We start from the raw sequence: 18,483 nt of genomic DNA on the forward strand, positions 1-18,483 counted from the left end.
TTTTTACTTAGGCTCTTTGGCAATTGAACTCTTCAATTTTTGGAAGTTTAAAAATTATCATTTGATCAACGAAAACTTTCTAATTTCATATGATCTCCGTTGGATTGAGATTTTCCATTATAAATTAACACCATATTCAGTCAACAATGACAAAGTACTTATGGGGCCATATTTATTCAGTAATCCTAATCCATCATTACAGAAAGATTTTACAATGACAGAGTTGGAAACGGTCCTTAAAAACATACATAGAAATACATCTCCTGGTATGGACGGCATTGGATTTATACATTACAAGCATCTTTCACCTTCTGGCCTACAAGTTCTACTCAACTACTACAACAACATTTGAAATTCTGGTAATATACATTTACAATGGGAAAAATACTTGTAATCCCGATCGCAAAATCCAAACAACCTTCCACCATGACTAACTTTCGGCCGATAACTTTGCTTTCCTGTGCAATGAAAATCTTCGAAAATTTACTTTTAAATAGTCTTATGTGGTTTCTAGAACATCATCAAATCTTTTCTGTTACAGGATTCAGAAAATCTATTCGACCTATGATGCATTGGCGGTACTTATCTCAGATATATGTAAACCATTTTATTCGAGAACTGCTCTTTTGGTCACCTCCTTAGACATCCAAGGAGCATATGAAAATGTTGTTCTCGACATTTTGATTTAAAAATGCACAAATTTAACAATCCAGGAAAAATTATACGAATAATTCATAATTCAATAATAAACAGGAAAGTGTATATAAAATTGAAAAATTCTTACTCCACATCTACGGAAACTTCACTGGGCCTTTTACAAGGAAGCAAACTATTCCCAATACTTTTTAATATCTACATTTCAGACTTGCTACAAAATGAATGGTCTCCCTGAAACATTATTGGATTTGCTGATGACGTTTTACTTAGCACTCAAACTTCTAACATCAGTTAAAGCCTTCCGATGTTAGAACATAAATAAAATAAAACATATAACTGGATGTTGCAGCATAGATTAGAAGTAAATTGGAATAAAACGAAATTCACCATCTTCTCCAGGAAAACCAATATAACACAACAAAGTATTCATGTTCAAAATATTAAAATATCTTCAGTTAATTCAATTAAATACTTAGGCATGATCCTGGATCAGACTCTAAAATGGAATAACCATACAGTATTTACTGTATGAAGCGACGAAATCTCACAATTTACTAAAATGTCTTTCAACCAAATGGGGAATAAATCCTGTCACGCTAACTACTATTCTTAAACAAGGTTTCATGTCAAAATTAGCCTACTGCAGCATCTGTTTTAATAATAACAATTCATACTTTATAACATTAGAACAAACGTTATATTCTTTAGCAAAAATTATTTTTTCAGAACCTTCATTCTGCCCAAAGATGGCCCTATTAAAAGAAACTGTTTGTGATCCACTTCAAATATTCATCTCTAAAAAAGCTTGCCAGTATATCATGAATGCTTTTGGAAAATCTATCATTAACAAACTACAGCAAATAGACATACTGCTAGAGAACAGGAGAACGCCATACGCTAAGAACAAACCATGGTTCATTCAAGCTTACATTAATATAAAAAACGTGAGATGTTATATACAGAAAATAACTTCACTGAAATCTTTATTTGGGATTATCTCGTCAATCTGATGCAGATTAAGACAACATTAACAATTACCTTCAGGTTTCGTCCGAAGATCAAAGACAAGTAGTGTACCAAAACATCTGGAACGCTATTATGAAAGAATTCGAAGAGGATACTAGATTTCTTTTATACGGACGCTTCAAAATTCCCCAATATTACGGTTGGTGCAGCAATATACATCCCCGCCAGATCATTTATTTTGAAATATAATCTTTCAAAATACGCATCAATACAGTATATGAGAGAGAAGCTTTTGCCATTCGACAGGCTTTATTGTATAGAGTGGGTCGAGGGAAGTCCATTGTGTAGTAATTTTATGATCCATTGTGTAATAATTTTATGAAGACAAATAGTATTAATTCGCCTTCGCTTGGAGCCTAAACTTTTAACTACATTTCGAAATTTATTTAAATTTGTAACTAATAAGATAGGTGTTTTCAGTTGAGTTTTGTGTCTAAATAGAATCCGTCCTTCTATTGTAAGTTCTGGAATCGTGTATTGTTTTTCCTAATAAAAACCGAATATGTGGTTTTATTCCAGGTTTTCTCAATCCCATTTGCGAAAGACCATTTAACTATTTTGGTTTATTGATGTATTGAACTTTTTTATGTATTCAAATTTATTTTTGCCTTGATTTAGATCACTAGCAGCCAAAAGTACCACGATATCATCAGCATACGAATATATTTTAATGTCTTTTAATAAATGAAATTAAATCCAAAATATAAATTGTAAAGGATAGGACTGAGATTGCTACCTTGAAGCAGACCAAGAGATGTTCTTGATTTACTACAATTTTTATTTATTTTAATAGATATTCTTGTATTTATAAGTAAATTGTGAATAAATCTACTTAACTTAGCAGGTATCTTGATTTTGTGCATCTTTTCAACAAGATCTAAAATAACTGAGTCATACGCTTTTCCTAAGTCAATACTAATTGCCACGTCAAATTTCCTTTCAAGACATGCTTGATAAATACGAAGGATAACTAGTCCAATTGCATCACTTGTTGAGGAGGCTTTACGAAAGCTTGTGATGTTTTCAGGTAGTATTTGATGATACTCTAAAAACCATAGTAATCTTTGTAAGATCAGATTTTCAAATGATTTAAGCGGCCATGGAAGTAACGCAATAGGTCTGTAATTATCTGGAATGCCAAATGACTTTTATTTTTAAAGATAGGAATAATAAGTATTTGTTTTTATTGAGGTGGGACATGACCAGTTTTCCAAATGATATTATATATTGCTAAAAGTATTATTTTTCCATATTCTGATAGATGTTTATAATGATTATAATAGATCCCATCAATTCCAGGTTGTTTTATTGGTATGAAGACTTGAAGTACAATGTTGAGCTCCACCTGAGAGAACTCTGTTTCGAGTGTAGAAGACTCTATTAAATATATATTGCATGATATTTATTCTTGAATTATTCACATTTGGCAGAGTTAGTTGGTGATAAAAATCATTAATCCATTTTTGTTCAGTATTCCAAACTTCTGTATGTATTTTTGAATTGTGATTTTTCATGTTTTGTTATTAAAAAATTTTCAAAGTAATAAATGGGAGTAATAAATGAAATGTTATTACAAAAATGTCCCAACTTTTTCTTTTGTAATACGGTTTTTTTAACTATAGTTTTACATTTCGAATATATATGAGGGGTAAATTTGGATAAGGGCGTAACTAGCAATTCTTGATTTTATCAGGAAAGCAGAAAAACAAACGCCCTTATCCAATTAACCAACGTATTCACACAATATTTTTGGCGACAGGCGTCCGCTTACTTAGCAGAGATATTACAAAAACACCACCTAGACACATGCGGACATGCTCAAATTTGCAGAAAATACGTATATCTCATTTTACCGGAAATAGGTCGATATGCCCTTATCCAAATTATCCCTTCATATGAAATTCTCTTTAGATTAATTTGTAAAAATAATTTAAGTGATCTTTGACATGCATTTATAGCTTTTTGATATTCTATATTCTACCATATTTTCTAACTGAATTTGGATTTATCTTTATTTATTGTAAGTTGTTGAGTGTTTTGAGGAGTTCTCTTTAATGTTGATACAGTTTTTTTTATCATATTATGAAAGAGATTAATATTATTTCCTAAGTCATTGTTTTGTGTTACATCCATGTATTCGCTTGTTTGTTCAAATACAGATTCCAATCCAGTTTATGTTACAAGAGACTTTTTGTAATTTTGATCTAAAATCAGTGGTATTGTTCGTTTTGGTAGAAGTTGTAATATTAATTTCTTGAGTAGAGAATATTAATGGGTCACTACTTCCTGGATCAAAATAAACATTCCAATGAGTATATATAATGACAATTTTTAACCATAGCTATGTCTGGTACGCTCTTTCCGGTTTTAGAAATTCTGGTTGGAGTACCGTCATTCATAACAAGATATTGAGATGTACCTAATGCTTGTATAAAATTATTTCCTGCAGTATTTTCTTTAGAGCTTGCAAACAGCTTACTTTGTGTGTTCATATCTCCAAGAATGAAGTCAAAATCGTATTTCAAAAGGTTTTTCCGGAATGAAACATTTGGGATGATATGGACTGATATATGTTTAAAAATTTCATATTTTGTATTAGTACTGCTAAATGTTGGATATTATGATCCGGACAAATTATATTAATGTGATCAATTTTGAAATTCAGATTAGTTTTGATGCAAAAAGCAAGTCACCTCCATATCCATCTTCTCCATCTTGTATTATTATATTATAATTTTTAATAGATAACACAAGATTTGTTTTTTTAAAGTTTCTTGTAAGAAAATAACTCCTGGATTACAGAATGTAATTAATTTTTGAATGAAAAAGATTTTATTATAGATACTTTGGCTATTCCATTGAATAACAATAAATGAACGAAGTTGCCTATTTTTTCCATGATCAATATTCTTTAAAGGGTTAAAGTATGATATATCTCTGTTACTATAGTTTCTAAAAACGAGTGAGAAGTATCTGCCTTTTGTGACGAAAAAATAGTTGCCGTTAGTTTCTTTAAAGCTTCAGTGTATTTAAAAAATATCTGCTGTGAAAGAAGAGATTGTTCATTTAGATTTACGCTGTTACTCATATTTGAGGATGTTTCAGGTAAGGAAAAAACAGATGTCTGTTCTCTGTAAGAAGAGATAGGCTTATTTTCCAAAATCTTTTTGTTGTATTAAAACTATCTGGATTCACCGAAAAGTCTATTTGATTTTTAAACTGATAGTTTCCTGTATTCCATGTAGAATCAATTTTATTTCGTGTCTTATGGGTTGATAATGGTTCACATTGAAGGAAATTATCCTTCTGGAAATTTTGGAAGACCGTATCCGGTGAATTAAGAGAGTGTGATGATTGTGTCTCACACGAAGAATTTGGGATAGAGAAGCTGCCTGATTTCTTATCGATTCCCTTTCTTTCTTCCAGGGGAGTTTTATATTTGATATTAAAAGGAGATTTCTTCGTTTGTGTGTTCATCAACTTATTATTACTATTTAAGATTAAGGGAATTCTTTCTGTGAAGGAGTTTTGTTTTGTAGCATGACTATAGAGGATTGATTCTGAGAAAAATATGTATATAGATTACCTATTCTATTAGTTGCTTCATTAAAAGAAATCTTCGGAAGCCATAAGTTGCATAATCTGCATTTGCCTTTTCCTTTCCTCACATTGTTCCAAATCTGCTTCATGTGAAGCTGCACAGTTGACAAACTTTGGTGTGTTATTAAAAATTGTTTTATCATGTGACTGATCATATTTAATTTACAAAAACGGAGAATATGCCCAAAATTCCACCACTCATTTTTACACTGTCTAATACCTGGGATGTAAGTTTCCACTGGTATGGATAATAAGTATATTTTGATATATTTAGGGAGCTGTTGGGAGTCGAAAGTAAGAACAACTGATCGGGTGGGAATTCTACTTTTCTTATGATCAAATCAATAAATTCGACGTGCTGAGGTGATAGGAACTTCACTTTTAATATATTTTAATAGATCATCCATAATGATATCGGGATCTACATCTTTTATTATCCCTGTTGAAAACAATATGTGATTCGAAATAAACGCTTCCCATTTGTTTTGTTTTAGAATATTGTGCACTAAAAGCATATTTTCTTCTGGTCCTGATTTAAATGAGAGTTTAAATAAGTTTCTACCAATTACATTAAAGGCATTTATTCTTTGTATGTCCGCTAAATAAAATTTTCGACTAAGTAACATGATGTGTTTTCCCTATATCGTTTATACTTGATTTTACATATACATATGGTGCAGAATTATGCGATTTGTATAAGTTTTTTCTACATATCCTATTTAATGTCATGATTTTGGTTATTACTTGAATGAGCCAATGTTTGATCATTTGTAGTAATATACTTTGAAATGTCTTTTCCTCTGGCATTTTCAGATGTTATTGAATGAACTGCAGACATTTCCTGATTATCTATATCAGGTAATATTTGTATTTCCCTAGCAATATTTTGATCCATTTTGTGAGATTGCGTAATTATTTTTTCTTGCGTCATCTAGAAAGGTAGCCTATAGTTTATGTTGATATTTGGATATGAAGCTAATAGACATGTTACATAAAATGCTAAAATTACACATTGAACAAAAGGAACACTAATTTAAAACACTTATACGATAAACAACAAAATAATTGGAACAGGCTCACCCGAAATTAGAAAATTGTGATGTCCAGACCAGTCCAAAGCGATGCTCTTTTGCTAGCTTCACTGTGAACACCACATAAATAAAAGTAATTTACGTCTTTTCATCAATATTTTGGCGTAAATTCACTTATACCGTTAGCAATAAATGTTCTTTTTCGGTTTCACTTGTAGAATACCTGAAATTAGCAAGAAAATTTTATATATAAAGATTATATACGTATTAACATAATTTGGTCCTCACTATCATATCGTCATCTTCCATATTGAAGTATGTATATAAAGAACTTGGCAATTTTGCGAGATGATGTAAATTTAAAAAAATATCATTTTTCATTATTTAATGATTTCTGAATACATTGTATAGTACAGGTTTACAATAGACCGTCATAAAAACGGTTATTTTATGGTTAAAATGAGTCAAGTATAAATGAAATCAGATTAATAGGATATTGATTTCCGCTGACGGGGAATTTTTCAAATGTAGGTAAGCAGTGTTTTATGTTTACTACAGTAGTTGTATACTACGGTTACGATGAGTGAGCCCACATGAAAGACGACTGGGTTACATTTTATTTTCAACAAGCAGAGTATTTCTATATAATGTAGGGAACGTGTATTTTGTTTAAAAGTGTAGAGTTAATACTGTGAAGCCACGTCAAGTGATCCTTTAATGAAAATTATTTCATCAAAGTATATAATGATCCTAAATACATGATTCTTAATATTCATACATTTCCCTAACACAAGTTAATTTTCTTTTCTCTTGTCACTGTTGTTTTAATTTCGTCCCTTAATTCTTCTGCCCTAAAAAGGCCAATTATTCTAATTACTTTCCGCTCGAACATCTTTAGAATTACCAGTCGATTTCAAATCGACCAGAGGAAAGCGAGTCGACAAGCAGATTCAATTTCGGTTGAATAATTGAACACAATTTATTGATTCGGCCTAGTCGCAACTACAGAAACTCAAGTCTTAGGCTAGTTTTAGACGGAGCATTTATCGTATCATCGATATCCTACCCTGTATAGTAGCAAATCCTATAGCCTTTCCCATGCCATGGCATATCCTATGGCATTCCTTGTCCGATTGCAGCGCCTTGATGTGTTAAAAGGAAGCCAAATATTTTGTGCTTAATATCCATGCTCTTTGTTTTGTGTGGGGAATTAAATTGTAGTAAAGGAAAATGAGTTGGAGTAGGGATGCTATTCTTATGCTGATTAAAAAATATAAGGACCATCCTTGTTTGCACAAATTTAAAAGTCCTTGGCATCAAAATAAGCATATGCGACAAAGGGCTGTAGAAGAAATAGCGACTGAAATCTCTGTTTTTAGTTTCGGAACCATAATTGCGCTCTTCTTCAGTGATTTGTTTGCCACGTCACCATAAGATGCTTATCAAAATGCTATCGTGTAAAAGCATTATATTCTTTTGATGCCATAGAATATTATAAAAGATTTTTGGCAGCACATGTGCTACGATAAATGCTTCCGTCTAAAACTAGCTTTAGTCGTGCGACTAAGTCGAACAAGTGAATACAGAGTTTAACTGATATGTTTGTTCTATCAATATAAGTGAGTTCTAGTCAGGAATCTTGTTTGGAGTTTCACTTATATTGCTTACACATTACAACAAAATGTCAGGAAACTGTTTATCATTATACAATTGCAATGAAATGAGTATTCAACTCGCAATGCGCTAGTACTTGGAATCACACAAAGTATATAGATGTTATGCGAGTAATGACATCGATGTCCGCAAGGAATAATAATAATAATAATAATAATAATAATAATAATAATAATAATAATAATAATAATAATAATAATAATAATAATGAATTTTATTGTCGTTAAGCTATATATAACAATAGACAACGTTACAATGTGATACAATATTGATATAGAAGTATAAATAAATAAGAATCTATAACTAGATTAATGATGAAATGACATTACAAAATAAATGACAATAATAATATGCATTTTAAATAGTAGCTCAACACGAGATTAGGAAATACGTTACATTTCTATTGAACAATTAGAATACTCCTGTAAAGAATAAAAGGGCGTTGCAATTAACCAGTTACATAACTTACTTTTAAATCTATCTATGTGTTCACTTGTTAGTGTTGTCACCGGCTTCCTAAGCTCATTTATTGCTTTTAGTCAAAAGGAGGAAAACAGTGCTATTTTAAACTTATAAAAAAAACCTCGTATATGAAACGAAGTTTTCAGAACTGTTTTCTCAAAGGTTGGAATGTCTACCTTTTTGTTTGTGCGGTTAGCTCCAATCCTACGACCATATATGGTCAAAAAATAGGGAGTCTGTCTACGTGGTGTCTACATTCTTTGTGACTGTCCCTTGAATCTGCACCCTTCGGGAAATTTTCCTGCCACCAAAGCCTTGCTGTATGTGGAAGTTAGTTGGACGAACAGACTCAGTCGCGCGCTTATAATTTCACCAGCCGGACCTTTTCGTGTCCGTGCTGTTCAAAATTGCCTTGTATCCTTGTGGGAAGTGAATTCCCCTACCTGGACCGAGCCTTTTAAGTCTAAATATGCATTTGAAATCTAATTATGTACGTTCGAGTATCGAAATGAGCTTGTTATTGGCGTTATATTTTGTTGAATATTCTGCCCAGCGGACGTATCATATTTTCATACATTCCGATGCCTTATCCACGCCTTCCAGTGTTGAGTAGTCTTGCGGCGCCTGAAGCACCCATAAGTAAAAATTCAATGGAGCGATTGTGAAGTGCAAGCGCAGTAGCGTTTACGAATTGGGAGCATCATCCACGAGTAAATTGTGAAATTCTTGTGATTAATTGGGGTTCAACACCAAGAGCACAACGACCCATGGACTGACTGGTCGAAGAGGGTAGTAAGTATGACACACAACTCAAATAATTAATCATGCCACGAAGTCACCAAAGGTTAGGATCGTGAACGGCCGTAAATATCAAAAATAAGAATTTGTTTGTCTGTGAGCTCAATGTTATTTTTGAGTGTAGTCTAATTCATATTAAGTGTCATTACATGTGTTATACATTGCAAACTGAATTTTTCTTCATTTGTTCGCAGAATTAATTTTTAGCTTGTTCACGTTCAATTAAACCATATATATATATATATATATATATATATATATATATATATATATATATATATATATATATATATATATATATATATATATATATATATATATATATATATATATACTGTACTTCTAGTGATTATCTAGTGATTTGTTTAGTGCTTCCCCAGTGCAAGGATCTTCCCCTGTTCCAGTGAACACATCTACTTCTTCTGCAAAACGCCTTTTACCAGACTACTCTCACACAATTCATTTTCAAGAAGAAGATGCAGGATGGTGAACGCACAGAATCTCCGGACCCAAGAGTTGCCTTGGTCCAGTCATTGCAAGCTCTCACAAATCACATCAAAAATCTTACAAAAACTCATCAAGACCAGCAGCAGGAACAAACACCTCCCCGTAACTACGGCGCAGCCTTTGACGTGGATGCTGCGATGGTTCGCTCCAGACTGGCAGATCCAACTGTTGCTCGTCGTTATGCCAGAGAGCTACGTCATATATATATATATATATATATATATATATATATATATATATATATATATATATATATATATATATATTGTTTCCCTTTATTGAACAACTCACGGAGGAAGATAAAGCCTTTCTCATCGAAAGAATTCGTCTATTATGTATCGCCCTCCAGTACAACTGGCGATGTAAAACAGCAAAAACCATTTGAAGTAACTGGAGTACATTGAAGTAACTGGAGTACACCAAACAATGTAACCTGCGAGTACTTGTCTTGCCCTTCGAGAGCAAAACAAAAGTGAAATAGGACAAGATTTCACAATATCTAAGTATCGGTGGTCAATACTGAGAGAGTTTTAATCAAAATCCACCCAAATGCCTAAAAACATTAGGCGACGTGTAGGATATAGTACAGATTTTTCTAAATTGATTTGCCACGTAAGAGAAAACAAAATAGAGAAGGCCGCTTCCAAATTCTCGGGAGTACCAAGTAACAAAATATCATCATAATAAACAAGAAAATTAACAAGGTGAGAGTCATGCTGTTGCAATTCCATAATAACGAAACGCTGCATTATTAGCGGGCTCAATGCCCAACCCGTTGATAGACGTGTAAAGCGGTAAGTATGTTCACCACACTTAATGCCAAAGAAACGACGTGTATACATGTTAAGGTACACATGATAAAAACCTTGAGTGAGATCTAATTTGACCATATATGACGTAGGAGAAGCTAGCTTAGCGATATCGTATACAGTGGGCAAAGTGACATGAGACACATATTTATAGAACACCGGCCATTCCGAGCAGTCGTATATAACGTGCACTGTATCACCTTTTGGTATACAAAAGATTGGAAAAGTATTTACTATGAGACTAGACTCTTCTATAATGGAAGCACTCTCCATTTGTTGTAGCACAGGGAGGTATTTAAATTTGGTGCGACGAATGGCACACGGTGCATCACTAGGAGGGATATGTGTCACTTCGAGCGCACAACAAAATATTCCTAGTGGTGAGAATTGCACTGTATCCGGAACGATACGAGGAGCATAGAACGCGATATTGGATTCAGAGTCGGTCACTTTTTCACTAGAATCGTCTTCTTCTTGTCGGTCCTCTTGATCGTCAGTGGGGCATCGTCGTCATCTTCGTCATCAGATGAGGAAGGGGTCTCCTGACGAGGGTCTCTGCTTCCCAGCTCCGGTTGTGATAGAATTAAGTATTGGATAAATCGATTTCCGTCGTGGTACAGTTGGGAAAACAAAGCAGAATTATACAGGGAGAGAGAGACGACGAGAAAAATAAATAATGTATCTGTGCTTGCAGGAAATTCTAACCACGACCAGTGTTGCAGGCAACTTGTTATACAGTTTTATTCCAAGTGTCTCGTAACTATTTAACGATTTGATCAGTCATTGATGTGGGACATTTATGAGTTCATTACTTCTAGTATTGTACGAATGGATCTTGTCTGAGTTGTAAATTTTGGTGATTACATTTTATAGAAAGGAGTACTGTGTAAATGTATAGATTAATTATTGTCAAAATTTAAAGATTGATAAACGTCTGCAATGAGCTAATTTGTCTGCGTTTGAAATAATTTCGATGGTCTTTTTCTGTATTAGAAGAATACTACTTACATGACAATTGTTACCCCTAAATAATATACCATACAAAATTATACGCTGGAAAAAAGCAAAGTAAGCTGATCTGATATAGTTATCAGGAACATGATTTTTTTAGTTGTTTTAACAGATATATTACTCTTGAGAGTCTCCCAGAAATATAATTAATATGCTGGTCTCACGATAATTTGTCAATATAAATACCTAGAAACTTCACACATCTTGAGTTATTCTCAACCGGCACTTCTTTTACACTAAAAGTCATATGTTGAGTTTTATTCATATATAGTAAGAAACAATTAGCCTTAAACCAAATCACAATCTAATCCCATGTATTTTCAGTTATAGCATTAAGTGTACTAAGATCAGGACTAGTATTTAGAAAGGTCGTATTGTCAGCATACAGTATAGAGTAAGCAGATAAAAAGTAAGGTAGATCATTTATCATTAGTAAGAATGAAAGTGGCCCAAGTACTGAGCCTTGGGGTACTCCGTACTTGACAGATGCAATACCAGATTTATTGTTATTTACAAAAACAATTTGTTTACGGTTTTCTAAGACTTGAATAATCTAAAACTTAACCCCTTGACACTGTAGTACTCTAATTTTTTTAAAGGAGAATTATGTGTTCAACACAATCAAAGGCTTTGCTTAAATCACAAAATGTGGCCTGAACAAAATACTTGTTTTCAAAGCCTGTAATAACCTTCTTTACTAACGAATGGATCGCTCCAACAAAGATCTATCCTTTACAAAACCAAACTGTGAATCACTAATTACGTTATGCTTATCAAGATAATCACATAACTGCATATGTATCACAGTTTCAAGAATTTTTGAGAAGACTGGTAGACACAACTCGTGATAATTTTAAAACTTCGGGAAATATTCCCTGTGTTAGACATTGGTTAATGCAATTGGTAAGCGGCAGAACAATACAATCAATAACATTTTAATGAGATTACTCGATAATCCATAAACATTAACAGTGTTTGAAAAATTAAAGTTATTTACAATGTTGAGAACTGTTTGGGGAGATATATATTTGCATGCAAAATAATCCTGTATAGGATTTTCAGATTGTACCATGAGATTGACTGCCGTTACATCAAGTTTGTCAATATTATCGTCATTCACAAAGTTCACAAAGTAATTACTAAAATCTTCTGGATGGGGGTAAACGGAGTCCCGACTACCCAAACTACTGTATTAATTACATTCCAAGTTTGTTTACACTTATTAACAGACGATTCAATTTTTGCCGATGTATACTGCTTTCTCACTTCATTAACAGCTTGCTTATATGTTTTCCTAGCTTTCAGATAGGCTGACCTAGTTACTTCATTTTTATCTCTCTTATATACCTATGCATATGTTTAAATGTCATATCGTAAAATCACCTCACAATTTATTGAGTAAAGTTGAGGGGTATGGCACCTGGAATTATTTTTATGTGGCTTTTTAAGTTTCTGATTTACTTTACAAATTCTTTGTGGGATGAAGATGGCAAAGTTATAGAGAAATACATTTAAGAATCGTTCAAACAGTGCATTAGAGTCATTGTAATTTGATAGAAATTCAAACCAATTAATGTTGCAGAGTGAATTCTTAAACTCATATTTTACCATTAATGATTGGCCTAGAGAAAACTATTTTACACTCTGTGGACAAGGCATCAACCTTCTTACTTCATAATGCGTTATCCAATTTTATCCATACACAATCATGAACAGAAAATAGAAATATGGATACATCACAATGAGCTTGACAAACTGAAACTTATAAATATGTTATCAAGAGAAGCTAGACCTCTTGTTGGCTTCATATTTGTAATACTATAATTGAATTGTCTTAACAATTTTTTAATTCATCTACACTGTTCTTTGTTGTTGTTACGTCAAAAGCGTAATTTATATCACCACCTATGACTATCTTAAAATTTCTAAAACTAGGCCCACTCAAAAAGTTTAGCAGTTCCTCAAGCTTATCTAGAAAGATTATTGAATTACCATTTGGGGGATCTGTATAATGACACGAAAACCAACTTAAGACAATTAATAACCATACCTGTGGCCTCGAAATTCATTTCAGTAGATAGAAAGTCAAGGTCTAATTTCTTACACTTAAGTGAGAGCTTCTCTCTAACAAAATAGCTACCCCACCGTGAGCACGGTGATTCCTACGAAACTATTAATAAGCATATAGTCATATAATTTATTAAACACAATTACATCCTTTTTAAACCAATGTCCACTTAAACCTAAGACATCTAAATTAGTATAATTCACAAAGTCATTTAAAACTACATGTTTACTGTTGATCCCTTGAACATTTAAGTACCCCACTTTAAAATCAATAGCGTGTTTTTTTTTTTTTTTTTTTTGCATTAACCTGTTGGGCTATAATCGCCTGCAGATTTTTAGCAAGTGTAATAGAGTGTAATTACTGGTGTGTAGCATCTATATTGTAAAAATTTGTCTCATATAGGATTTGTGGGTAGAGCATTTAATAAAAAGAGCGTCCGGAACCGATCTCCCACTACCAGTTTTATTATAAAACTTCCACTATAAAGGTATTTTCACAAAATACTGTACAAATTAATCTCTCTAGAATCAAAGGTTAGTTATAGGTTGTCTTTGACCGTAAGGTTGCAGACAGGATCTCCAACAGAGCCCCGTAGCAGGCTAAGCAGAGGGGAATTAAGGAACCAATGCTCCGTAGCAAGCAGAGGCAGGTTAAGTGGCCAACAGAGCCCCGTAGCAGGCTAACCGGCTGAGGTTAGGATTCCCAGACAGAGCCCCGTAGCAGGCTAAGCCAAGAGATAGGATAGGCGTAGTCCCGTAGCAGACTAGAGGCCTCGGGTTAGGTTACTCCAAAAGTCCTGTAGCAGACTAGACGAGGGTCACCAGAAAACTGGTATCGAGTTGCCTTCGTCCATCCAATTTATAGGGTCCTTTGGGTGGCGGTGGCGCTGCTGCTCCGATGTCGTCTTCTGCTCTATGGGAGGGGCCAGAAGCCATCGTCTGCATGTGACTGTAGATCCATCTGGTGGGAGATCCTCTTGCCGAACCACGTGGTGGTGTTTGTAAACACTAATGCGTGGAATTGTTTGTTTACAACATCACATAGGATATTACAATATACTCTGATATACGTTGACACTCGATCCACCTATTAGCATAACAATCGATATAACGACTTAATGTATTCATAGAGTAATTGTTTCAAGTTAATCTACGAGGTTGCCACATAGTGAATTTTTAATTCCCCACAGCACCTGAAAGAGACCCCAAGGGTATATAATTAAATAACATTCTAATTTTTTTCTATTCCTTGTAACACTAAAAGATACTAATATATATATGTATTGTTGTTGATTTTTATTAATATGGGTTTTGATTGAAAATAGAAAATTTTCGTAATTACAGATTAATTATCCTATGTTCTTAATTCTATTTATTAAATTTTACTTGGGCTTTCACAACTCATGACTATACTCATTGCATAATGCTGAAAATTGCACTTTTAATGTTCATTGATTAATTGTTAAGTTAATATTAATTTTAACTGTTACATTTTTCTGTCCTTAATTTTTAATTTTATCAATTACTTATTCTTTATCTTAATTTTTAATTTTATTAACTTTTCCAATTGTGGACTCTTAATATATTATTGTTACTATTATCATTAGTATTAAAATTTACGTTTCATAGATATTTAGTACACTGCATATCATAATATCATTAAATATATAATTTTAATAAAATGTTATAATTTTTAGAAACTATGATGGTAACGGTGCTGGTTTAGTTTTGGCGCACCATGGTTTGGAGAATTTACAAGTCAAATTCCATTCTTTGATGAAAAGACATATTTGATGAAGCCAAAGTGTTAGTTGGCGCAACTGTCACACGTATGTAGTTTCTGACTGTGAATATATTGTTTTGCTCAGCAAATAGTTTGTTTGTGTTTAATTATATACAAAGCAAAGCTTCTACTTATGGAAAATATTGCATAATCCAGCACAAACGTAGCACGACTGGTGTGAATTTTATAATCAGTTTCCAAATATCTTAAATGCAATCGGTTTTACTTGGCTATCTATCCAACATCGCTACTTCATTTTGTTTATTATCTATTCCGGTTAATAAGACAAACTCAACACTAGTATTGAAGTACTAGTAGTGCAAAGTATTGAAGTACAAAGTATTGACACTAGTTTCAATAACAATTAGAGTGGTTACTCTGTCTTGATATACGATTCCAGGTATTTACATTTTTCTTATGGTTATAATAACTACTCAAAGGCATTTCACGTTCATGTAGCAAGTAGAAATATATAACACAAGAAAAGAACTGTCCTTGGGTTGTTCAAGCATACTTAAAAATCAATTTTAAATGACTATATTCACAAAGGTCCTTTACTACTGGGTGATATATGGCAATACCATATTAATTTGGTTCATATTAAGGCCATAATATCGAAGTATATAAAGATAGAAAACACCCAAAAATAAAATTTTTCAAAATATTTGGACAGATCATTTACAAAAACCTGATTAAGACTCTGTTTTCATATATAGTGATGCCTCAAAATTTCGAAATACCAACGTTCAAGCAGCAATTTACATTCCTGCAACATGTATTATAATTAAATTTAAATTGTCTAAATACACATTCATTTATGAAGGAGAAACCTTTGCTATTAGAGAAGCCTTGATATATACATACGAGGGTCACTACGAAAGTTTTGAGATGTGAAATAAGTTACATACTTAAAATCAATTTAACATTTACGTTTCCTCAAAGTATTCACCATTACACTGTACACACTTTTGCATTCTCGAAAAATCACTTTTCGAAGCAGTGTTGCCAGTCTTTTTCTTCAAGTGTAGAAAGTTCATTCTCGTAAGCTACTACAGCTTCTTCAGGGCTGGAAAATCTCTTCCCACGCATGCGATCTTTGATCCTGGGGAACAGAAAAAATCACACGGGGCCAGGTCAGGGCTATACGGTGGATGAGTCGTAGGTTTGACATCCGTAGATTCTAAAAACTGAATTGTGATATTGGCCGTGTGTGCGGATGCGTTGTCATGATGAAGCAGGATCCCACGCAATCCAGTTCTTGGACACCGTTCCCGAAGCTTCTGGAACACTTTTGTTAGGCAAACAGTGGTGTACCACTGAGCAGTAACAATCCTTTGTTCTTCAAGTGGAACAGTTGCAACATGGCAAGATTTGGAGAAGAAAGTTGCGACCATCTTCTTTCCCACACTTCGCGGTTGCTTCACTTTCGTGAGTGGATTTTCGTCTGGAAAGATCCAAACTGTAGACTGGCGTTTATTTTCAGGTCAAATTGATAGATCCAAGTCTCATCACCAGTAACGATGTCGGAGACGCGTAGAGAATTGCCTCCATCAAATCTTGCAAGCATTTCTTCACACCATTCCATATGCATGCGCTTCTGCTGTTCAGTCAAAGTGTGAGGCAGCCAACGAGATGAAAACTTCCTGAGCCGAAGATGATCATGAACAATTTTTGTTATTGCTGGCGATCCAAAGTTCACTGTAGACTCAATGTCCTTAAAAGTTGTTCGAGGATTTTCTCGAATCATTTGTTCCACAGCGGTAATGTTTTCATCTGACACAGCTGTTGCCGAACGTCCAGCTCTCTCTTCATTTTTAAGCGATGTCCGGCCTCTTCTGAATTCACCAAACCACCGAAAAATTGTAGCACGGGAAGGAGCAAGGTCCCCAAATGCCCCCTGCAAACGGTCAAGGCTTTGTGTCTCGTTCAAACAACTTTTAAAATCGTAAAGGATCATTGCCCGAAAATATTCCCTTTCGAGCTCCATTCTAGACAGCCGAATACTGCTCACATCAACAAACAAGTGAAGGCGATACGGCCACGCTGATAAGCGAGGCGAGTTGAAATTTGCTTCACTTCTTCGCACTGGATAATACTACCGAACGCAATTGTTGGAATTCAAATACTGTGCCACAACAATGCATATCTCAAAACTTTCGTAGTGACCCTCGTATACACACACACACACACACACACACACATATATATATATATATATATATATATATATATATATAATATCATAATTTGTAACGATTTTTAAGCGTTCTAATATCACTAAATACTATGTAATAGAATTCCATAGCATCTTGGTGCACCTATATTATACTATGACAGAAAATAGTTATAAAATCACTTTTGTTTTCATGAATGCACACCGAAACATAGAACATAATAGCACGATTGACTCAGCTGCTAAAATTGTAAGCAAAAAAGGAATCAAAACGAATCTAAAAATACCATATCCGAATTTTTATTGTATCGTACAAGAAAAATTCAAACTTGAGTTGGAAGACTGGCGTAGTGGAAACTACGTATCATCTCCCCGGAAATTTATATTGATGAATCCCTGAAAGCAAACAAGACAAACTTAGGAAATTTATACAAAAAACTGGACTAGACAGGAAATTATACTTTACTATAGACTTATTCTAGGAACCTCACTTATCCTTAAAGTTATTTCAAATTAAAAAGAACGCCTATCATTGTTAGTGTAACAAAGGAACAATGAACCTTCTCTTCGAATGTGATCTTTCTTATTTTTCTCGAACAACCATCATTTCTCAACTACAACAACTACACGAATATATACCTTAATCGTACAAATATATATTGGAAGAAAGCCATTGGAAGGCTATTAAACTGATAATAAAATATTTAGGGAAATCTGGACTCGACCGTTAGTTTAAAACATTAAAAAATGATCTTTACCATCTCAAAAAATGTATACATTTATTTCTATACTTATGTAAGATTATTAAAAATGAAATGTGAAAGAAGGAAATCATAGATTAAATATATAGGCTATATAAAACAGCGAGATAAAGAATAGCTATAG

The sequence above is a fragment of the Thermobia domestica genome, chromosome 8, assembly GCF_964235325.1.
Source record: "Thermobia domestica chromosome 8, izTheDome1.hap1.1, whole genome shotgun sequence".
Lineage (NCBI taxonomy): Eukaryota > Metazoa > Arthropoda > Insecta > Zygentoma > Lepismatidae > Thermobia > Thermobia domestica.